Here is a 26,080-nt window from a genome sequence, read left to right as displayed (position 1 = left end):
AATAATTCACCTTTTCCAATGATATAAACAATCACACAGCCAAAATGTGCTATATAGCTGTGTGATTATACTGTATGTACACAGTTTTCACCATAGTATTATAATTTATTTATTTATTTACAATATAACAATCAAATAGAGGACATTTGCTATATAGTACATACCGTTTACAGAGTGTACTGTATGAATATGAAAATCAAAGCACAGTAGAGTGGTCCAAATATATTCAGTCACATATTAATTTCTGGATTATTTATGACCAGGTATGAATCTGTGGCTTACATGCATAAATACATGTACAGATATGATTGTTGGGACAAACTTCTCTGAATGTCCCCTTGAAGAAAACCAAATCTTGACGATATTTTTACAAAGCAAAATCTTAAACGGACATAAAATGTTTTATTTCAAATCTAAAAATACCAACAATGTTTGTCAAGAGGCTAAACTAATTCTAAATGGGACGTGAAAGACAAATCCCAACAGGGATATGTCTATAAATGTGCGTGTGTTTGTGTGTGACAGAAAAAAACCAGAAGAGAAAGGAACGCAAAGCAAGGAAGAGGAATTTACGATCACTTATTGAAGGAGAGACGGGGGAAGGAGAGTTTGCCTCTCGATGTTGTGCTGCTGTCTTTTCTCTTCAGCCATTTTGAATCCGTCTCCCGGTGGCTGTTCTCCCAGAGTTCAGAAGAGGTGTGAGTTTCTGTGTGTGTGTGTGTGTGTGTGTGTGAGAGAGAGAGAGAGAGAGAGAGAGGGAGAGAGAGAGAGAGAGAGGGGCAGTTCTCAGTGGGGAGCCAATTAGAGGATCTGGAAAGACGTGTGACATTGTCCAGCAAAAGGAAGTACAGCTGCCTGACTTCTGACCTCCGACTGGGTCATTTTGCCACGAAGCATTCCCTGTAGACAACGTCACCTTTACACTCACACTTATTCAAATATAAGCTATTATTAAAAGCATAACATTTTATTGCTACAAATTTGTACTTATTAAATAGTGTGTTGTTCCTGTTACATTGTGTAAATGCAGTCATTAAGGATAAATCTGACGCCGTTTTAGATGACCTTACAGCATTTAACACTGCAAACTGTAACAAAGCGTCCAAAATGCACCTCCAAATGCTCTCTAATCAGCTCTAAGCTCATTGCTACACTTCAGCAAAAGTCAAATAATTAAATAATAAAAATACATAGCAAACGTTTTTGAAAAAAAAAAAAAAAACTACTTAAAAAGAATAGCATGAAAAAAACTGAAATATGCATGAAACATCAGTACCATATTGGATATTGGACAATATTACATATTTAATTAACTGGTTTTTAATTTTGCATGCTTATTTTCTCTATATTTAACTTATTTTTTGCAATTATCTAACACTTAATATTTAAATTAATACAAATAAATCAAAAACTAGTACATAGGAATTTAACAACTAATAATTTAATCATACCATTAAATGTAATTTTAGCACATTTCTAAATTAAGATCTTTTTTTTTATACAATACATTATAATGTTTGATGCTAGAGTTCACTCAACATTTAAAGTGTGGTTTTTAGCCATCTTTATTTTTTAGCATTTAGACAAAACGGCACATCTTGAATTTTAACATCTGCAATTGATCATTTCTCAAATATTTTTTTTTTCTCAGTGTCACATGGTAAAAACACAGTAAAATAATTACTCAAAGATCAGTGCTACATGGGACTCTTGTGCAGGTGAGCGATGTCTGTTCAGCAGCTGATCTCATGCTCTTTCAGCCACTATTGATGTATTTTTACAATCGTTTCAAATGAAGAGGCACACAGACGTCTGAGAGTAATTGCTGCGATAAATAACATGCAGTAATTTGGATAGAAACGCTCCATATCAGTCCTTCTCATCCTTTCATGGTTCCTGATTCTTTCTCCCAAGCACACATGGTGCGAGAGTGTGTGTGAGTCGGAGTGATTTAGAGTGTTTGTGTGTGCTTGTTTTAATTCCTCCTGAATAGTTGATTCAGCTGAGGCGAGCTCAGCATCAGCTGTGTGTGTGTGTATGCTGATGGTGATTGTGATAGTGATTGTGTTTCTGGTTACTCGTGTGAATGGGATGACTATAAATCTGTAGGCAGAGATTTAGGGAGCTCTCGGCCCAGTGCCGAGCTTGGTCAGGGGGGAGCTTTTTGTCTTACACACACACATTCTACCAACCGAAACCCAATCCGCCAGGCCGTAAATTCTTTTCAGCGTCCCGATCAAACGTAGCAAGCTTGGCTAAACTCCAGTTCTCTTGCTTTCACATTATCCGCCCCCCATTTCTTATGTCTCGCTAGAATACAGTCGGAGAACGTGTCTACAGATGTTTAAGAACAATATGAAGCAAAGTCAATATCAATCCCGTTTACACACTTTCAGCACATTCACATTCATACACACATTCTGTAGCACTTCTGTTAAAGCCACTGGTGTTTTAGATACAGATGAGGAAGTTCTATGCGTTTATGATCAATTGATTTGTGGTCTTTTTGTGTATAGACAGAGACATAGAAAAGCACAGAATTTCAGTTATGCTGCTTTCTAACTTCTCTAAAGCAGAAAAGTTTCATATCCATTACTGCTGTAAACTTAAAAAACAAGATTTAACTCAACATTTGATGAAAAAATTGCTGTTGAAATATTAATATTTTGTGGTAAGCGCACTCAAAAAAGCTAAATTTTTCAGCTGTAAACTGGTTTTGTAATCGAAAACCAGCCATCAGGAGTCTGACTTGTATAATTATCGATCAGACTCGGAGAGGGGAGACCAAGTGACCTCTCCTTCAATCTGATTACATGGACACTTCATTTAGACTCAAAGTGTGGAATGATTTGGTTTTCTGTTTCCATTAGAAGAGACTAATGCCCTTTTTTGACATCCCACAATTCCTCATGGCTGCATCCTGGGGACACCCTTCCTAATGAATTAAATTTCCCCATTAAGATCTGTTACATACAGTATGGTCATTTTTAAAGGCACCAATTTAACTCTTTGCTACATACAAAGTATATTAACTTGATTATTTTAGATTGCAAAAAAAAAAAAAAAAAATTCTACCTTTAATACAATTTCTTGCTTCTGGAAATGGTTCTACGTCATACAAAAAAGTTATGATTTATAGCTAGTTATCACATAATTCCAGTGTAGGTTTTTCCTCACATAATCAAAATGACAGAAATATCAAACAGACTGTAAAACATTCACATGTAATGCGATTGTTTTGTTTTTCAACATTTTAAATGACTAATGCATTTTTTTATTGCTATTATTAATAAAAAAAATTAATTGAACAATAAATGAATTAAAATTGAAGAATAATTGAAAGAACGATAGTATTAAAAGTTATTATTATTATTATTAATCATAACAAAAACAATAGTAATACATTTATGTAATGTAGGGTTTTCCTTAAAATTATAGAAATATCACAGACTGTAAAACTTCAGACGCAACAGTTTTGTGTGATTTAACATTTAAATGATTAAAGCAAAATACCAATAATGTTATTATTGTTTTATTAATCATAATACGAATAATTCCTAAATTAAAATGAATAATAATTTGAACCAAATAAAAACAACTGAAAAATAAAACAATAATAGTTTTTTTTTATTTATCACAACAACAAAAACTATAGTATTAATGATAATAATAAATTAAAATACATTGAATAAACAACAACAACAACAAAAACCATTGAAAAAGAAATAGTTATAAGCTTTTAATAATTTAAAAAAATAATAATAATAATTAATTACATCAAAATGTTGATTATAAATTCAATACTTACTGAATTTATTTTAGCATTTAAATGTATCATTAAATGTATTACACATACATTTTGGAATATGCTATTATGTATTTGTGACCCTGGACCACAAAATCGGTCTTAAGTGTACTTTTTTTTTAAAATTGAGATTTATTCATCATCTGAATAAATACGATTTCCATTGATGTATGGTTTATTAGGATCGGACAATATCTGGCTATTTGAAAATCTGGAATCTAAAGGGGGCAAGAAAATCTAAATACTGACAAAATCGCCTTTGAAGTTCTCCAAATGAAAGTCTTAGCAATGCATATGACATTACTAATCAAAAATTAAGTTTTGATATACTTACTGTAGAACATTTACAAAAGATCTTCATGGAACATGATGTTTACTTAATATCTTAATGATCTTTGGCATGAAAGAAAAATCAATAATTTTGACCCATACAATGTTTTTTGGCTATTGTTAAAAATATACCCCAGCGACTCGATTTAAATGTTCAGAATGGATGTTCCAGCATTAAAACTCTTTATTTTTCACTCTCATTTAGTTCCTCTGCACATCCTCTCTTTTTTGTTTTACAAATCTTTTTCCATGTCGTTATCTACAAATCACCGCCCTCCTCTCACCCAAAACCCACATATTTGCCTACACAGAGTTCCCTCTGATGGCGTTTGGTGTGTATGTGCATGTGACAGCAGCCACCTCCCTTAATGAGGAGAGATGTGTGTAGGGTGGGACTGTGGAGTCCACGGAGGCCCCATCAGCCGGATCACATGTCCCTAACGAGCAACCTGGCGACTGTAGCCCAGCAGCGGCACTCACTCTCCGTCTCAGACTCCCCCCACTCGCCAAACCCTCGGCCTTCTGTTTCACCTCACCAGCAGAGTTCATCCAGGGGTCACAGCCCTGCCGCGCACTTCCTGCGAGCGGGGACGGACACAACGACTAGTGAACTAAAGGCTGGTGGAAGATGGATAGAGAAAGACCGAAAGAGAAAGATAAGCGCACTAACCCTGGGGCTGGGTTTGAAATTAAAAAAGTGAAGGGAGAGTGAAAACAGGAGAGAAGGAATGGTATAAAGAGATAAGGAGGAGGCTCAGGGATCAAGGATGAAAAAGAAGGCAAACCTTAAGTGGGAGTGAAGGAGGGGGATCAGATCTGATCTGTAAAAATGAGGGTACAAAGAGGCTAGTATGAAGGAGGGGGGTTTCCACATCCTCTCCTAAACTGTAAATCACGTCCTGTGGACATGCATACTGTACATGCACACAAATGCACCACATTTTACAGTTCATACTACTGCACACACTTTTCTTTCAGAGCATGAATAAGATTTTGTTTTTTTCTGCCGTCTAACTAGCCTGTGATAATTTCTTGCTCTTTTATCAAATAAGACAAATAATAAAAGCAGACGTAGGACACTACTGCTAATTCTATACTATTGTTATTATAAATCACTTAGATATAAAATGACAAACATTAAAATCAATCATTATAAATCTTACAAGTAAATTTAAGCATGACTCTATTGCAATATACAGTATGAGAAACAGTTTGAATTTACTTTCAAATTTATTTACCATAAATGTTATAATAAATAGTGTTTTGTTTTTATTGAAAACTTTTTTGGGGTAATAAAAATAAGATAAAAGTAATTATATCTATTTAAAAAGTAAATGAGCATGTACATTTAATATTAAATATCGACTGATCCCAAAATAAAATGTAAACAAATAAAATCCACCAATAACCAACACAGTATATATTGTGTCCTTGTTGTTGTTGTTAATAGCAGCAGTGGCCACAGATTTCCAGAGACTAGCAAGGTTCCTCCTGTGCAGCTCACATACCTCCGTCTTCCCCCGTCCAAACCTGACCACATCCCCACTGCTTCACTCTTTCTCTCTCTCTCTCTCTCTCTCTCTCTCTCTCTCTCTCTCACACACACACACGCTTCCGTCAGCTGAATTTAAATCGGGTGGAACAGCTGAATTTGTAACAGCGGCGACAGTAATGCTAATGGTGGGTAATAATGGCCGCCTCGGACACGTCAGCATTAGTGAAGGCACTAGCTGAAATATAGCCAGCGACGAAGATCTAAATCTGCTTAGCATCGATTTTGCTGTTTTGATGAAAATGCACACTGGACCTAGAGGGCTCTCTTAAATCAATTGTGCTCCTCAGAGTGGGACCCCGCGGAAATTTGACAGACAGGCGGTGCAGTGAGTCTCCAGACGGCCTAATCGCGGCCGGGAGCGCTTAATGACGCCAGCGGTGTTCATGTTACACGCAGATATTGTGTATGTATTGAACGCCACACGTTTACCTGGTCTAAGTGATGAGTGTGAGAAGGTAGAGAGAGTCGGGACTCGGCGTTACGGTTTGGGGGAAGCGGACCGGACAGGAAGACAGCCCGACTGAGAGAGTGCCCACAATTATCTGACCATAGGAGTTGTACAATTATGAGTGAAATATGGTAATTGCCCGGGCCAAAAACGATTTACAGTGATTTATTTTTATGGAAAGCATTTTGGGGGGGGGGGGGGGGTTTAAAATGATTCAGGCATTTGAGCGCCTATTTGCTGTGAGTGCTAAGGGTTTATTTGTACCCCAGTGGAGAGACGGGCTCGTGACCTTGCAGTTACCCTTCCATGTTGGAGACCTCCGGGTGACCCCCGCGGGAAGGAAAGAAGGGAGAGATGAACGTCAGCGAGAGGAGCGCAGACGCCATTGTCTCCATACCTCCCCTCTCACCCACTTAATCTCACTCCTCACACACTTACACACACTTTTACAGTTTATACCTGAAGACATTTAACCAGCTCATTAATTTTAACTAGAGTTGTAAAAGGCACATTTTAAGTGTCTAGTTTTACAAAAAGACATACGCTGCCTACTGTCTAAATACTGTATCAAATGGCTGTGTAGACACACAGGGGATTTATACAGCCCAGCTAAAAAGTACAAGGTGCGGAGGTCTGTCTGTCTCTCTCTCTCTCACACACACACACACACACACACACACACTTTACTGTCACAGTAGCTTTGTGTAGCGTCTCAAAGGAGATCGACTTCTGTAGGAATGTAGTGGTTTATAATTCGTCTTTTTACAACAGCAAAAAGCCATACAGGTACAATGACAGAGGAGTTTGTCTGAAAACATGTGTAAGTTTTATCTGAGCATTTAAAGGAAGAAAAACTGTTAATGAGATCGCTTTAAGTGTTTCTCCTGGACAGCACTGAAATTTAAAGGAGAGCAAAAAAAGAAAAACAAGCCGTCTCACGTCTCCTCTACAGTTTCTCAATAATGTCTCAAACTGTGTTAAATATACTGAAAATATATAAATAATATATTTTTAATATATATAAATATAAACTAAAATATATTTTATTAATTTTATCTCTCTATACCCTCTTGACCAAGTCAACAACTATATTATTTTCTCTTTTTTTAAATAAATATATATTTACTATATCTACTGTATATTTACTATATATTAAATAGATAAATATTTATTGGAGGAAATAAAAATTATAATAAATGTATTTGAATTAAAATATAATAAATAATATATGAATGTGTGCATGCATGAATATATATATAGAGAGAGAGAGACTAAATAATTATTTATGTTATTTATTTGCCTTTAAAGAATACTGAACTACAGAGCAACAAAAAACTCCTTTAGTTATTTGGGGTCACAAATTTCATTATTGAAAGCAAACGTTTAAACCACCCAATAGAAGTCCTGCAAAACTCAAATTTTCACTTCAGTTAATCCTTTTTAAATTAAATTAGCTGATTTGATTGTTGACATTTAGAAGATAGCATTATTTACCCCTGTGCTGATACACAATGCTATTTTAAAGCATGTGACTCTGTGGTTGCGTCTAACGGTGATGTTAAATCACTTCACGTCCCCTGACTAGCTTCAGATTGACTTGAAGCTCAATTAGAGACGATGCCGTTAGTCCCTTGAGTGGTTTTATGTAAATCAGAGCCTCAGATGCAGACAGCACACTATGTATGTGTGTGTGGGGGGGTTGAGTAGGTGTGCAAATCAAGTGGTGTGCCAGCATGAGTGGTCTAATTAATCAGGGATTGCATGTGCATGTGTGAACCTCAATGACAACTCAGTATATATACAGTATGTGTTTGTGTGTGTGTGCCCGCCTGAGAGTGCAGGCAATGTGTTTCAATATGAACATCCTAATTATCTTTATCATCCACTTCTGTGTCTGAGCATCTGGGTTTGTTTTCTTGTCAAACGTCTAGTTGCTTTCATTGCAGATGTATCTCAAAGTGGCTGCTCCAGTTGTTAATGCAGAAATTTGAATTAAAATGATAAAATGATGATTCCTCTTTAAACAGTCGTTATAAACTCCAGCTCATCCATTCAGGTATTTTGCTGCACTGGTCATGCTGCATGTGTGCTGATTCACTAAAAAGATCCAACACACAAGAATCATTTGTTTATGAAACAGTCTACACTAGTTGGACGTTACTAAGTACGGTTCATAAGGACAACTCAGTAGAAAGATGAGACATACAGACAGCAAATTTGTATTTTCTTTGCCGTGAAGCTGAAGATTCAGCAGCGTAGTTTAGAAAAGCAACACTACAAAACTGACCTTAAATGCTGAAATCGTTGTCTACACTGCTTTCAACATATCCACAAAACTCATTACTTGATATTGATTCATCAAATAAACACCATTGCTTTTCACCGACCTCCAACCAATTCTTGAATTTATGAAGGAGATTTGTAATGATGAGAAAACCACACAATGCCGACTACAAATTAGTGCCAAAAAGGTGAACATTTTAAAAGCATTACTCTTTATCATTTTGTTTAGTATGATCCAAACAAGGTTCTAATGATTGTACTATCTGCTGCAAAAAGCCATTTTAACGCTTTATAGCAAATATTTAGGACACACAACATTGTAAAACTGTACACAAATGTTGCGATAAACATGAGGTTACAAATGTGAGTTGAATCAGCATAGCGCCCTCTACTGATCACATACTCTCTGAGTACGTACTTCCTTTAGTGGCCGTAAAAAAAAAGTATGTTCTATATAGTTACAAAAAACAAAAACATTCAAATCTGCCATTATTAATGTCATGTTATAGCATCAATGTTGAAGTAGATAATGCATTAATAAAACAAAAAACAAATAAAGCTCAATTTTGCCTGCTAGCTGAAGGTAAATTATGCCCTTTTTTATAGAGTTATAAATAACATATTAAACAAGAAATAAGAGTTTATTAAATTGTGTAGTGTTGCCATATGGTAATTAGAAGAGACAGCATTTTACGGGATGTCTTGAAACAAACGTTCTCATAAAACTTCATATCGGAGTGTACTCTTATTAATGTTTTCAACGCAAACCATATTTCAGCAGCATTACGATCACTGGAGCTAGTCCTAAACAAATAGCCGTATTACAGTGGAAATTGAAACCCTTGCAGAGCGCGCGCACACACACACACACACCTGACACCTCGACACAAACCCAAACCCACCTCACCAGTTAGCGCAGATAACCAGGCCACTTCCTGTGTTTTTTAATGCACTCTCTGAGACTGAAGTGCCTCCTGGCCTGCCAATTAAAAACCCAATAACAGCCTATTAAATAATACATGGGCATTATTTAGTGGCACAATTAAACAACGCACAATGGTATAAATCCAGATGGGCAAAGCTGCCGACACCACCAACCTTTCATTTAGATAGCAGAGCTGGAGCACAAGGTCCTAAAGCTGCCCTCACAGCTGAATGCCAGTGGTGACCAGACATATGCCCGTTTAAAACGCTGTAAAACTGCGGCCCTTTTTAATGGGGTGTTCCGGGGCCCGAATGATAGATGGAGAGAGAGATGATTAATCTTTTTTTTTTTCTCCTCACATTTATTTTACAGGGGCCAATAAAGATGTCTGTCATAAATTGTTTGGAGATCCTGCGCTCTGTAATAATGAAGCACCAGAGTACAAGCCGAATAAATCTCACCCACACACACACAAACAGACCCCCAAAGTCCCGCCGTGATGTAACAGCGGCGAGATATGAGCCAGCATATTTACACATTAATTCTGCTGCTGAATGAAGCTGTACTGTAGACTGACAACAGATTTACACAGTACTGCAGAGTTTATCATCAAACGACCCAGTTGTGCTGCTGTGCGTCTCTGTTACAATTATTTTCCAACAGTAGCACTGCAATGCAAAGGTAAAATGTAATAACATATGCCCAAAAAAAAGGTATTTTCCATACTTTTTGATGTTTATACAAATAAAAAATGAAAATATGATGATTCCTTTTGCGACAGTCCTCAATTCTTACAATATAAAGGTGGCTATATCAAAATTTTCTAATATATTGTGAAAAATACAAGTTTTTTTTTTAGTTTTTTGTTCTTTTTAATTCTACTGACAATTAAAAGTTATTTTAGATGTAGAATAAAAAAGAAAATGTTTTTAATTGATTAAGGAAACGTGGATTTGAACCGATTTTTTAAGTTAAATATGTATTATTATTTATGCATGTTAACAACAATGTCAACTCAATTTTAAAATTCTAAATAAATTTCAAGTTTAGGCATGAAAATAAAAATTTATGACATTTTGCATACATTTTAAAATATAATACTGATAATAATAAACGATACAATAATAATTATCATCATAATCTATTATTATCAACTACATTTATTACTTTTTAAATGCTATATAAATATTTTAAAATATATACATTTTCTCCTAGCATCCTCTTCTGAAGAGGAATAAATTAGACTTTGTCCTGTGACAAACAGGTTTGGCTCAACTGTGATCAGATTAAAAGGAAACCGAGTGTGAAATTGAATATTAAACAGATCAAATTACAATCACATAACACTGAAGCCATTTTTTTTTTTTTTTTAGCCGTTGTAGTTGCTCTGCCTTTGTAGGGCAGAGTAATAACCCAGTTCAAGGGTTTACATTCAATTCAATAAACCAACAATGCAAGGAAACTATGTTTGCGAGAGAAAGGATCGTTTTTTTCTTCCCAGCTGTGGCTGAAGAGATCAGTCTTTGAGAATTTCTATACCTCACCCTCTCACTCCACTGCTCCACCCGAAGCTGGAGGTATGTAGGAAGACCAGAAGAGGGCGAGAGCTCAACTGAGGTCACAGGTGAAAGTGTGGAGGTCAAAGGTTAGACAGGTCACACTGGTCTGGATCTATGGTGTCTCCTTTCAAAAGCCACATCCATGCATGTAAACAACCGAAAGTCACCTCATGCCTCTCTGTCCATCTCTGAATTCTTGAATGCCTTCATGTTATCTTAATCGGCATTTTGTTTCTATATCCCTGTTGTTTTTTCAGGGGCATCCCTATTAGATGGTGGTTGACTGGATGTCCTGTTTTCACTGGATCATCAAGAACTCACTTCCTGTATAACCATTAACACACGTCAAGAAGAGAGACCAAAGCTTGCTAAAATTTTCCATTGTTGTTGCTTCCGTACGGTTTCTGGTTTCTGTATCAGTGTGTGTCGAGCCTTGAATTTAACTATAATCTTGCTATAAACATTGTAATTTGTACATAATGCATTTCCCCCTCAAATCACTATAGGAAGTATAGCGTTTTCTTTTAATCAAATATATAGGCACTATGAGTTAATCAAACTCTTGACATCAATCTTTGATTATTTTTTTACAATTTAGCATTTAAGGAAAATTATATAAAATGCAGGGGAGAAATTAGCAGAAAGTGGGGTTTAACAGGAATAAAAAATTGCGCAAGCCAGATTCAAACTCAAATCTCCACATGAGCACCATACTTTAAAAAAAATCTAATTTGGTACAATTTGCTAGATTAATAGTTTTTATTCAAGACCAAAACATTATTTAACATTACTGAATCTAATATAGTTAGTCCTGTTAGTCAGGTCATGTAGAAATAGTTATTGTGCTAATAAATGAAATTGTTTACAATACTGTAACTAACACTGTAAAATAAATAAATATAGATTTATTTAGATACAGTATAGATTTAGATACAGTATAGATTTAGATACAGTATAAAAATTATAAATATTTGTACATTTGCAAAAAATTACATTGATACGATCTATTTTTGTTTATATATTTTTTATTCTATTTTTTGTTTATATTGGTGATGTATATAAATGTTTTTAAAAAATAAGGCAAAACTTAAATATGGAAATCAGCATGTACACATAAACATCCAATTTATATATATATTAAAAAAAAAGGCTAATAGCTGACCTGGCACTGATATATTGTGCATCCCTAATTTTACATGAAAATTTATTTTAATATTTAAGGAAGAAATCACCATTTACCATCTTAAATCGCTCTATTGCCTTTACTTGTTCGTTTTGAATGCTCCCGCAGTGTGACAAATGATTATTAAGTATAAATATTCCAGTCAATTAATATGAGCAAATAAAAGCTGCATGCATATTAATTCTAAAACAATTAACAAAATGCTGCTTGAAATATCTCAGGATCTTAAGACCACATATAGCCATTTTTATTAAATCTTATTTCACGTATATTTACTCAACCAGTGACGCCCCCCTCCACCCCACCAGTCGTCTTATGGGTGTGAGAAGCTTCCCGTGACACTTTAATCGATGGTGAAGCTTGTCGGCGCTTTGACACAAATCAGGGAAATTAAGTTTAGAGGCTGTTGAGGAGCTAATGGCAGAACAATGTGGCATTATGGTGCGGCCTCAGACACTTAGGTAAATCATTGTGTGTGTGGAGGGGGGGGGCTTGTGTTGGATGACGAATGTTAGCATTGCCATTCAGTGGTTTGCGCTCAGGCCAATTTCACAACACCCTTTCCTGTCTTAACACTCCTGTCTCTCAAGTTTTACATTATGCAAATCATGCATTCTGTATAAAACTTACATATATTGATTTGCTCTGGTGGCGAGCCTTATATAACACAGCTGAAGTTTTTATGATGACACAATGTATTTTGACCAGCACATGTGTATATGATAGGCAATTAATGCCAAACACAACTGTGATTTCTGTTTATGTGACCTGGCAGACCCACAACAACTGACTGGATAATCGATCGCTTTTACCCAGCTCTCATTTACCTACAGTTGCGTCTGAGTCATGTCTGTTTTCCCTGCCAGTCAGTGTTCAAGACAGGCCACTGAACTCGCTTCTGCAGCCAAACCAGAAACATGCAAGAGGAGAGAGCCAGTTTCTCAATGTGTTGCACAATGCACTAAGCTGGTAAGACTTCATAACTTTTATCAATATCATAAACACCAAAAATCTGCACTGATTGAGGAGGAGAATCTGTGGAATTCAGAAAACTGAAAGCGTGATAAAAATAAATAAATAAACAAGTAAATAAATAAATAAATGTTCGAAGTCCAGAATTTGTGGCAGAATACTGAATCATAGAAAGATCTAGTAAAATAACTTACCCAAAACACACAATATTTTATTAAGCAACAAAGCTGTATAAATTGTCTCTTTGTAGGAAAACCTATAAATAATAAGAATAAATATTCTACATATACATATTTTTATAATGTGTGTGTGTCACTGTTTCTCTGTTTATGCTTTAAAAAGAAAATGTAATAATAATAATATATAAAAGATTATTATCAATTGTAGCAGTGGTAGTAGTAGTAATATATTACTATTTAAACATGAAATAAATTATTAGAAACAAAAATAAAAACAACAACAATAATGATAAGTATCATTATTATTATTATTTTTATTATTATAAAATAAGTCTTCACATTTTTTTACTGGTAATTGAAATTAGGTCCCAAATGCTTTCAGTAGAGCTTAACATTATACTGAACCTACAACATTACACATTCCTGTTAATGACTGATTAAGGAAGTAATTAAAAGAGTTAGCCGGAAGTTTTGGAATGAAGCGGTTACTGTGTGCTGAAATCAGTAGCCAATTCAAGAAGACACACTGTCATTGTGACCTCAAACTAGCACAACTACAATCCATCTCCTCTCCTCATACTTCCCTGTGCTTCCAGCAGGAGAGAACAGCAGCAATCTCTCTCTCTCGCTCTTATCTAAAGGGCTTCCCCGTTGCTTGTGTCTTCTGAGAGGCCTTTGAGTACCGAGCTGATAAGCGTTTTTAAACATCTGACCACGCTCATCTATTAAACTCGAGAACAAATCTCAGATAGCGCCGTGGACCTGCAGAAGCCGGATTATTACTAGCATGTCTGGCTCTTTGGAAACTAGCTATCTGTGGGATTCAAGGCGAATGCTGTGGAGAATTGGTATGCAAAAGCTGTCTGACTCACAACAATGACTTGAAACGACTCCAGAGACATTAAAAGAGAAGAGGCTGTTCATTTTCTCCCATACAAAAGCACCGTTTTAAGTCACAGATACCAGTCACCAGTTTACTATAACAGTAATCGATGCAGTTGACCTTGAAATATCACATTTAAGCTGACAGTAACACACAAGTATGCTCACGCATTACTGTCTCCTTAGCCCCCTAGTGTAAGGCTTACTGAAGGACAGGTAATGTGAGGACCTGAAACAAGTTACACAGCCTCATGAATATTTAAACAAAGAGGGTGTGTTTCCAGCAGGAAATAAATAATGCATTTATGAGGAGGAGGAGAAAGGGGAATGAAAGGTGGGGGTGGGGTGAGCTTGTGAACCCAAAACTGAGCCGGCACTGCTCTCCTGTGGAGGACTTCGAGAATGCAGCGCCAGGCTTCATAGAAGAAGGCCCTTACGAAAGCAGCTCCATTCATTCCAGAGACAGACAAACAGAGTCAAGGTCATCGATCTGTTTGTCAATTACCCCTCTGAACTGTTATCTGCACGGCACATCTGGAACAAACACCATTAATATCATCTGTGAAAACCGCGTCCGACAGCCACGGAGGTGTATGAACGTTTGTGATTTTGTTTTCAATCATACAACAAGGACTGCACAGAAAATACATTTTAAGATGCATTTTAAAAACGTTTAACTTCCATATAGTTTTGTTTGTATAGAAATCAAAAATGTAAATGTTAAACCTTTGTTTGACTACCGACATTCAGAAAACTTATTTTTTTTACGTTCCATTCATTAAACTGTAATAGTTCTATGTAATGACTTAAGCTGAAATCATATTTATATATTTCAGAAATGACACCCAGTCATGTAAAGTTGCAAGTAAAATAAATAATACATACATTTAAAAAAAACTATTTCTTTAAATAAATTCATTTTTTGAAAGATCCTTGAAATCAGTATATCCTAGGATTCCCTCTACCTCTGAAACTAAAGACTACAGAAAGTGCATTTTAAGATCCAGTTTTATGCTTCATTTCTGTAAAAGTTTGTTTAAATAGTGTCACAATGTTTTAAATGGTAAACCTCTGTTTAAATACCAAATTCAGAGACCTGAGGAGCATTTGCCCCCCTTTTTGCTTCCCAATCAATTAAAGATAAATTGTAATAGTTGTATGTAATGAGTTAAAGCTTAAATCATATTTGCACTTCTTATCATGCTAAATTAAACCCAGGTAATAAAAAAATAATAATAATAATAATTAACCAGTTTAGGTACCAGATTAATTAAATGTTCTATGAATATCCTGGAATTTGTGTCACCTTTAAAACTATTGTAAAACTGATGCTGTAACTTCACGCAAAACCATTTAATTTGTTCTCTACCTTTGACAATATCCATAGATTGTTATTATCCATTATTAGGGAAAAGATGAGTAAGGTTTTATGATGGAATCTGCCTGAATAAATGGTTCTATTAATCACTGTTATGTCTCTAGCTTCCCGGGTCTCTGTTATTTATGTGTTTCCTGAATGGAGGTCTAATTGAAGGCTTAGCTTCTCTGGTGACTTTTGAAAACCCTAGGGGTTTTGCATCATCCTACGTGTTTAAGAGTCACCTTAAGAACACAAGTTTTAATTTCTGAACGCAAGGACATTCTTTTTTAGATGTTGAAAAGGTCCTGAGCTATGTGGTTACAAGTGAGGGTATAGCCAAGACACTGATGGCCCTTTAAACTTACACACCAGCCTAAAGTTTGGACACATCCACTTTGTTATTATTATTTTCACCTTCTTGTTTGAATAAGAGTCCATTCGTCAATCTATGAAATGAAATGAATGGAAGTATGTGGTCAAAAACTTATATTTGATATTCTTTAAAGCTCCCCTGTACGAGCAAGTGTTTGCTGTGTTTCCCGTCGTATTATTCAGATATACATAAAAAAAAAATTATAATCATGCAAAAAAAAAAAAAACAATTACAAATTTCAATTAAAAATAAATTCAAAAGTTGTATGTAATGACAAAGCTGAGATCATGTGCGCTACTTAAAATAAAATAAACATTTTTTAAATAATAAACACCAATAAATTTTTTTACTTTTTATTAACATTTCTAAGTATATATTAGTCATACCACCTCCAACTCTAAAAACTGATGCAAAACTAATGCTGTAATTTAATTTTCAAATAATAATAATAATAATAAAGCAAATACTAAATGATAATAAAATTATTTATATAAAAAATTACAAGTTTACACATATTTGTCGGAGGAATGATCATAAATAAGCCTTAAACTCATATTGTAAAATTATTATAAGTGCATACAAATACACTATAATACATTTGTATATAATATAATATAATATAATATAATATAATATAATATAATATAATATAATATAATATAATATAATATAATATAATATAATATAATATAATATACAACAAGCTAAAAGATAAGTTTACTATTACAATGTTAATGTTCTCAAAGGTACCTTAAGGTAAATGAATCTGTGGATAATCTGCAGTTCTGGATGAGACAGGCAGGAGGCGTGCTGCTGTATCAGACCCAAGTATTACCATCGACAGCGTCCGAATGCATTAAACCCAGCAGGACAGGAGAAATGCACAGCATCCTGAGCAAGAGATCATAAAAAGAAGTCGTGCTTTCAGACAAGTACTGGGTCAACAATTTGTTGCTTTTAAAGCAACCCTCAAAACTACAACTTCATTAAAATAACAAGTTACACACACACATCCTATAACACTTCAGCACGTTCAGAGCAGAATGAACGATACTCCACCTCCAGCTTTTGAGTGTACACTCTCAAAGCGAGCAGACACTAAATGACATCTGGGACGCAGCCAGAGCCTGAAACCCGCCAACGAAGAAAAGACAGATAGAAACAATTAGACTGAATCTCCTCCTCACCAATCCACCAGAGATCTATTTCACCCGCTGGAAATAAAGGCCATCAGATCATCTCTGGCAAAAGAAGCAACTAGAAACAAAGAATAAAAGTGACATTTAAGACAGGTTTGTTGCGTTGGGAGGATGATGATGTACTGCACCAAAGCAGCTCTGTTTTAACATCTATCCGAGAGACCCGGATTATGCTTTCGGAACAAAACACATCCAGATCCCTCAGTTCCCATTCGCCGCTTTGATCTCCACAAAGCCTTTAGGTCCATATGACATTATGTCCTCATCCACTTTCAGAGGTGACCAAGATCACATGCAGAATTTACAGAGAAAGAGAGTGAGATACTAATATTTACAGAAGTGCCGGTGTTAACATTTGCCGCCATTAATTCTGCTTCAAAGGTGCAGGGCAGGCTTTGAGCAGACGCAGGCCTTGCCCGGGGCTCAGGCCTCTTTTAAGAGAGCCGCGCTGTGTTTGGACAGTAATAATCCTGCCATTGCTTAGTCTGACACTGAGGGTTTTAGTAAGACGGGCTCTCAAGATAAAGAACAGGAAGTGAGAGCAGCATAAGGGAGAAAAAATAGGGTAACAGTAATCAGTTTACTAGACATGTACATATTGTGAAGAAAATGTAAGTTGCCCATGTAAAAGTATGTTAATAATGTAAAAATCTAGTGCTGTGAGTGATTAACATAAGATTGCTAAAATGTTCTGCAACATAAAAAAATAAATAAAATAAAAATAATATATATATATATATATATATTCAAGCATAAACCTGGATATAATCACTTTTATGCTTGCAAATTTATTGTAAAAAACTAAATCAGAAAAAAATAGCAGTATAATATTTGGGATTAGATGATTGTTTAAAATCCTTAAAACAAGATACTTTTATTAAGACTCATTTTCAAAGCATATATTCTGATTTAAGTCAATTTAATTCAGGATATATATTATTTTGAATTAAAATATAAAATATTATTTTGAATTAATATAACAAAGTAATCCAATATAATCTAATATAAACATATTATTAGATTTAAGCATACAAAAATAACAAAACTTATTTTCCACTTTCTGTTCAAATTCATAAATCTAAATGTATGTAGTAGGGATGCTTCTCAGTGCTAATCATAACACAATCACATCATCATAAATTCTCCAGTGATCTTTTCGTTTATAACGAGGCGTTTTCTAAACCCTAGGCTCGACTTCCTGCATGAAAGATGATTTTCTGTCAGATATCATTTTTAGTCCTGTGCTCAATTGAATCTGGGTTTGAGAAACGGTCCCTTCGAAGCTGAAACTGTACTGAAGACAGACAAGACAGACAGAGCTTGTCATCTCGTTTATCTCAAGTCAGTGAAAGCAGCAACATCCAACGATACGTGGGTCAAAGGTCACGGAAAGGAGCCTCAGCTCTCCTCTCGCACAAACAAGCACACGTCCAAATACGTACATTTCCTCATTCGTGTGGCCGCCTGAGGCGCAGTGGAAGCGGTAATATTTCTGTGGCTCCTCTCTGCTGTTTTACACCCGCAGCAGACGCAGCCTGAATCTCTCCACCGCGCTGATGACGGCCATAAAATCAGCTGCCATAAAAATTGATTTGAAGCGAAAGAAAGAAAATGGAGACATACTCCAAAATAATTATACACATGAACGCTTAAACGCCGCCGCGGTGATGCTGCGTGAGTTATGGCACATATTTACCCACAACACACCACTGTGACAGAGTACACACATTTTTAAAGCCTTTGTTATTGCATTCATCTGTCTTCATGTTCCAAGATCAGTTTTTCGGACACAGAGTTTGTGTAGATTTGAATGTGTTGAGTTTGTTTGTTTGGCCTGTGATGGCTCTATCCACAGGGGCTCACAGTGCTCACTCAGTAAAGACCGTACACTGTACTTCACTAACCAACAACACAGCGGCAGTTCAACGGGATGTATTCACTTTACTAGAATTTGCTACACAAAGAAAAAAGGAGGAGAAAAAGAAAAAAGAAAGCCGTGTTCATAAACCTGCAAGATAAGATAATCCAGTTCAGGTAAGACTTTTCCCACAACCAAACTAAATTTAGTAAAACGGCTCTAAAATCTGATCAAAGCCACACTGAAAGACAATTCTAGATTATGCAAACCTGTGACTACACAAGTCGAATTCTCTGTGGTCAATATTATCTAATGTTTATCTACAATATCATGAAATCAATCTAAACTAAATAATATTTCTGTCTTGGCCTTTTTACTGCACACATCTATAACTCTATATAAGTTTTTAAGCATTCAATATTTAAATATTTAGAAAAAATAAAAATGATTAGAACAGTATATTTCTTATTTAGAAAATATTTCATATTTGTATTTAATAATAACAATACAAATCACAATAATATCATAATTATTATAATTTCATAATAATACGGAGTTGGTCAAAAACAGTGGGAATGTAACCAAGTGGAATTTATTCTCTCTCTCATTTTCAGGTTACTGTAAGAGCTTCGAGTTGGTTTTTGTAAAAAGCAAACCCAAGTATGAACACAAAAGTTTATCCCAAGTCATTCAACACTATAAGGTTCTTAGTAAAAAGTAGTACATTATTTGTGATCATTCATTATTTTTTTCCCAAATTTGTTTAAAGTAATTTGGTGAAAAGTCCTGTCTCTTTTCTCCTTATAATATACTGCAGGAAAACAATAACGCAACGTCTGTTTTTTTCCAATATCCTGTAGCCCTATTCTCAACCCTGTTGACTTCCATTACGTGATATATCACAAAAAAAGAAAAGAAAAAAGAAACTCAAACAGGTTTGGGGAAAACTTACTTCATGTAAAAGCTTTACTTCATGTGCCTCATTGCTATTCCCTGCCTTCACTATCATCCAATCAGGAGCCAGAAAGGCTCATTAAGCCCCTCCCTTCACATTTACTTTCTAGTCTGAACCTAGTTTTTGTTTGTTTGTCTCTTCCCTGATTTACCTCTTTATTCCGAGTCATCAGTGTTGATCTAAATGGCTCTGGTTATCTCAAATGGTCAGATAAAACCGATTTAACAGGTGTTATATAGAGTAAAGACATCTTCCCTCCTCACTTCCTGTCATTGTTCCATAAATCTAAGACAGGCCCTGTCTGGTATGTGTATCCATCCCACCAGCACCTGTATCTCTGCTCTTATCCTGTCATCTCCGTCCTGTATCCATCTCTCTTGTGTTGTCTCGCCCTTTTCCATTCATCCCGCTGGATGGATGCCTCTACAATAGAGGAGGGGTAGAGGCGCGGTTCACGGGGGATTGTCTGGTGTCATCGGGACAATAACGACTTCTTTACCGTGGTGATGAATGATTGGCAGTTTACTCTGTGATTTGTAGAGGGCGGGAGAACAAAGTGCGAGGGAGGCCATGGCTGGACGAGGTGCTAACGGATAGACCATCTGTCTCCACCCAGAACGAGACCCGTCCCGCCAGCACCTAAGGCCAGACCTCAAATTCCTAAAGGGCCGATGAAAGATGAACGTGGGGGAAACAGGATGCTAATGAGTCCTGCCACTTTGTTTTAGGAGTCCTGGCACGTGAAGAAAGATGGCTGACTGAATACATGAACTCCGGCTCTTTCTTTATGCTCCGCAGTTGGTAAACAATGATTTGTGTAAAGTTCAGGGAGAAGGTTCTGTCACGGACCTCCTCTCTCTCTTCATCAAGCCTCGCTGTTTTCCATCATTCATAGTCTCTTTTACTTATGGGGAGGGACTTGGAATGACAGGAAAAGGAATTACTTAAATGTAGTTCCAAGAAATTTAACACTTGCATTCTGGGAAATGTAGTGTTCATCTTGGCCCACCAAAGTTAATTTATTAAATATGACTATATGACTATAATATCTATCTATCTATCTATCTATCTATCTATCTATCTATCTATCTATCTATCTATCTATCTATCTATCTATCTATCTATCTATCTATCTATCACTATTTTGAATAACTGTATATTTTCTGACTTTCTAACTAAGCTGGTTGACCAAAGAATTTGACACAACAAAAGCTGGTGACTAGTCTTGTTGGTCTTTTCAACGGTTGTTTTACTCATTCTTTGACTTTGACCTCATTCAAATCGACCTGCAGCTTTGAAGTCACTGCTGAATGTTCAGAGTGAACGTCAGCTCACCCTAGTAGCAGGCGAACAAGAGCTGAAGCTTCTCATGAGACTGTCCTGAGGGAAGAACAGTAGCATGTCACGAGAGTAACAGATCAGCTTGAGCTTCAGCACACAGAGAAGATTCACAGCTGCAGGTGGAGGGACAGATGATAAAGTAGTAAAGATCAGAGTTTCTCTGTTTGGTCGGATGCAACTCGGAGGTCAGTTTGTTTCACCTTTACTGAGGCTCCACACACCACCTGAAGAAGTTAAAGTGCAATTCTGCTGCAGGCCGGAAATCAGTTTTTGTCCTCTGAGAAACTCACTCACATGGTAATGATGCACCTGTTGCATTGCTTTGACGTAAAACTCAACATAAAAGTTATTACTCAACATCTAAACTACGTGTAAGTTTAAGATTACAACAATATTATTGCTAATTACAATATTATTGGATTAATATATATAATTTTTATAATTTTTATATATATATTTTTTTCTTTTTATATAAAAATAATAAATTATATATAATAACAATTTGATCATTTATAGAATACATTATATATATATATATATATATATATATATATATATATATATATATAAAAATGGGAGGTTATGAAGTCCGAGTGAGGAAAATAAAATTATGTTTAACAGTGCAGCTTTTGGCAACCTTTATATGGATATCTGTTCAACCATTATTAATTTTTCCCACAGTGGTGCATACAATTATTTTGTCATTCTCTTCTACTAAAAGCACAAACAGAAACAACCACTTAATTAACAAATTGTAGACGCAGAGATTTAAAAGGGGGCAGAAAACATACAAGAAGCAGTTCTCTCAGACACAGTATATCAAATAACATTCGCGCTCACCCATTACACAAACCTGCCACAACTACACAGAGCATATAACATCATACGTTTGAGGGTGTGTATAAACCATCACCGGCTTGCTTGAGCGACTCATTGTTCAACACCAGACTAATTTCCACCATCTGCACAGAAGAGATGGCCACATTTCCCGCTTGGTCTTTCACTTAAGTGATTCCTCTCAGTAACACACAGACACACACAACTGATCCTCACAAACTGGGATTTCAAAAGATTTCAAAGTACCAAATTATTACCATCTGCTACTGCACCATCACTGCACAACGATACAGCCTCGGGAATTCCCAGTAAAGGCTATATCAGAGTTGCATTCACATCTAGTTTAAGATTTCTCTTATTCTCCTCTTTTCTCCATCTATTCTGCCCATCTTTCTGTCAAGCATAAGGCCTCTCTCTCGCTCTCTGCTCTGTTTGTTCAGTGGTCCCTCTGTACCTCTCTGCCTTTGTCAGAGCTAATGTTCTCAAATGGAGGGAAATTAAAGCAGAGAAGCCATGCGTGTCGCACACTAACTCTTCACCCTGCGGGCCTATTGGTTCGCAGCATGCATACTGATGTAGGCACATGGCTCCTAGTCTGCGCTGCGCCTCAACTTCTCCTTCACACCTCTGAGAGGAACCAGCCCGCTCCACACCATCACAAACAGGAAATATACATGCAGAACACAGACAATCTGAATTTACTGAGGTACTCCTACATATGCACAAACATACACACAATCAGACAAACACAACATCAGTATATTTATGGAGAACAACTGCTGCACATAAAATGCCACCAACAACTCTGAATCTCTTGGTTTCAAAATCTAATTTAAATCTGGAAATAAAAAAATCTAATGCAAAAGGTCAGATGTTTTTGCTTGCCCTGGAGCACAAGATGCTTTACACAAACTTGTGAAGCAAAAGGAGGACAAGTCAAATACTAGATAATTAATAAACACACATATGTTTTCTATTGCTTGACCTTTCTCTCTTCTACCTTCTTAAACACTCACATACAAACAGAAAAACATACAGTACAGCCCCACTGAATGTGGGGCTTCAGCTGGAGGTATGACAGTGTTGATTTGTGAGGTTTCCTGCTTGCATGTAAGAACTACACACAAAAAATTGATTAATTAATTAATAAACTTAGCCACCTTGCAGATACCTATTCCATTGTAGGCTGTAAAGTGCTTGTATTTTATATATATATATATATATATATATATATATATATATATATATATATATATATATATATATATATATATATATATATATATATATATAGCTATTTTAATATTCTTAAAATAAGTAGTAAAAATTTAAAAATGCATGCAATGTATTTTGGAATATAATAATAATAATAATAATTAAATGAATTAAATAATACAATAATAATGATAGGATGTTTTTTTTTAAATGCATGAAAAATTTATAATAAACAAATTTTGTACAATTAATTGTGTACATATATTAATAACAAAACAAAAATTAATTTATACATAAAAAAATTATACATAATATATTAAAATATATGGCTATGCAAGGCTTTCAATCAATAATATAATTATAAAAAGTATATATATATATATATATATATATATGTGTGTGTGTGTGTGTGTGTGTGTGTGTATAAATAATAATATAATGCCTTTAAATTACTTTAATTTGCATTTTTTCTCAGCAGATACTGATATGTGAGCAGTTCAATTCATTTCAACAGATTCATAGCCATACTTCAAAATTACTCTTTTATAGACTCTTTTTGCCCATACTGTAATTATTTTTTTAAAGTTTAATAACCTAAAAAAGTTTGGAGTATGTTTTACAAGAAAATGCTATATTAGTCTTCCCACTTTAAAATTTCATGTTTAGCTGTTTCTTTAGAAGTGATTTCTGAGTAAATATTACTTGTTTTTAAAATAGTCCATCACCATTTCTTTTTCCCCCCTCAGTGTATTATTAATATTTATTGTTGCTGACTTTTAAAACCAATAAAGCTAAATTTGAGAAGTGCTCCTGTTTCCTCCTCCTCCTCCTTTACATGACCCAAACACTTCAATAACCAGGTGACCGAAAACTTCACAAACATCTCTGGATTAATAATCCATTTCTTATGCTGTTCAACTCAAAACTAACAGACCTTCGACCCCTTAGGCCTTACTGCTAATCGCAAACTTTGCCATAAAACTTTTTGGACTAGTCACCCGCTCTGTTCCCCTCCAGCGGCCCATGGCCAACCCTGCGGCCACACTTGTCCTCTCGGGCCACCGGGGTCGGCCGCATTGCCCCGGAGTGGGTCCAGTCGCCCGCCTCCCTGGTGCTCGAGTAATGGGCTGGCAGGAAACCGGCTTCCTCCGAGCGCTGGAGACACTGTAAAACGTTAATGGCTCACCGTGGGGATCCGCGGTTGAAACCCGGGCCCCCAAACCAACCCCATTATTCATTAGACGAGAACGTTATTTATTGCCTCCCGGCACAAACACAACAAGCCAATTAATAATTAAGCATTTCTATCCGCCTCTGTACCAGCACGCAGAGATGAGGAGGACAGGAGATATGAGCGCAAGCGTGAGATATGGGCGGCCGTGAGCAGCATAACTTCAGCACTATTAAGGGAAATGGCATTTAAGACCCAACCATTGTCTGGAGAGACTCGGAGCCAAATCCAAACGAAGCCAAGCAGAACCGCCGCTGTGGCTTTTGTCCAAAATCTAGCACTCTGAATCCAGCCTCCTGTACATTTCGTTACGAACATCAATAAATAACGTCAATATAAATCTGATGAACTGTGCCGAATCAGAGTTTCTTTAATATATGAACTACAGGTCTTTCTGATTAAAAGAAAACATTATGTGTCCCCCTGCATGGACTTTAAATGGATGGAGAGCGTAATTAATCTCCATCTCAGGAGATCTGGATGCCCAGAATAAAACTACAAACATCTCTACACATGATTCACATGAACTTCACAATAGGAAAATACAGATCCACATTAGTGTTCACACTACGAGCATGTCACATTACTAGCTGAAGGTCACACAACTAAAATGCATTAGCATCCGCAATTACACCTGAATGGTAATTAATCAAACACAAAACGGAGCCTAAACCTCAAATTGCAGACCATTAATCATGTAATCACATGGATTCAGTCAGATTTACTGAATAGAAACTATTTATGTGCCTGTCACTACGTATATCAAACTCGACTGATGTCTTTTTTCTTTATTTTACGTTGCTTCATAAAAGACTATATTGAAAAAGACTGTGTTGATAAATTGGTTTATAGTGCATTTTCTGCTAAGTTTAGATTGAACTAAGCGGTAAATCAGAATTAGTGCCGAAACTTCACACAGACCAACAAAACATAAACATTATTACTGTTACTGAAACCAAACTACAACACAGTTAAAAATCCTTCATTACAACCTGTAAAGAAAAGTCCTGCAAAGTCCTGTAAAGAAAAATCCTACAAACACAAAATCAAATGTTCAAAATATGTACACATCAAATGAACTTTCTTCAATGCAACCTAAAAAGTAAAACCTTTTAAAGAAAAACCCTGCCAACAAAAACTTATTCAGTAGCTATACTGTTCGTAGCATTTAATGAAGCTATGCCTCTGTCTCTTTTACATCTGTTGATTTGTCCGTTTTACTAGGAGACCCATGAGAGGCAAGTTAAGACCTTCTACCCAAATATTTTATCCGTCTACTCTTACTGGAAGCACATCGGCTGACCTGTTTCTCCAGCTCCAGTCATATTGATCGGCTGTGGGCGGGCTCGGGAGACACGGCGGGGGTTTGGCCGAGACGTCGTCCTGGTCGAGCCGAGCTCTGTCTCTGCATCACCTCGGTCAAAAGAATGCTGGATCAACTCGTCATCTGCAACAGAGTTACAGAACAACACAAAAATGATCAGAACTGATTCTGAAGATACTCAATAAAATAAAATTTAAATTAATTAATGAAAGCAGTGAATATCTTAACACAGGAAAGTCCTTCCTATTAAATGATTTCGGAAATGC

At 35.9% G+C, this 26,080-nt stretch overlaps 1 long non-coding RNA gene across 2 annotated transcripts in view; it reads right to left on the bottom strand.

The window, feature by feature from the left end:
* The window catches only part of LOC132148933 (uncharacterized), a 104,069-nt gene that overhangs the window by 53,167 nt on the left and 24,822 nt on the right, over positions 1–26,080 (bottom strand). The window contains exons 2-4 of one of the 2 annotated variants that reach the window (XR_009434984.1): positions 25,794–25,937; positions 16,862–16,981; positions 16,503–16,745 (exon numbers count right to left, since the gene is read on the bottom strand). This is a non-coding gene — a long non-coding RNA (uncharacterized LOC132148933). Of the gene's footprint in view, positions 1–16,502; positions 16,746–16,861; positions 16,982–25,793; positions 25,938–26,080 lie in introns of those variants that run through there. The other variant, XR_009434985.1, reaches the window with a different exon arrangement.

This window comes from Carassius carassius, chromosome 9 (assembly GCF_963082965.1).
Source record: "Carassius carassius chromosome 9, fCarCar2.1, whole genome shotgun sequence".
Taxonomy (NCBI): domain Eukaryota; kingdom Metazoa; phylum Chordata; class Actinopteri; order Cypriniformes; family Cyprinidae; genus Carassius; species Carassius carassius.
This window is presented reverse-complemented; position numbering and strand designations above follow the sequence as displayed.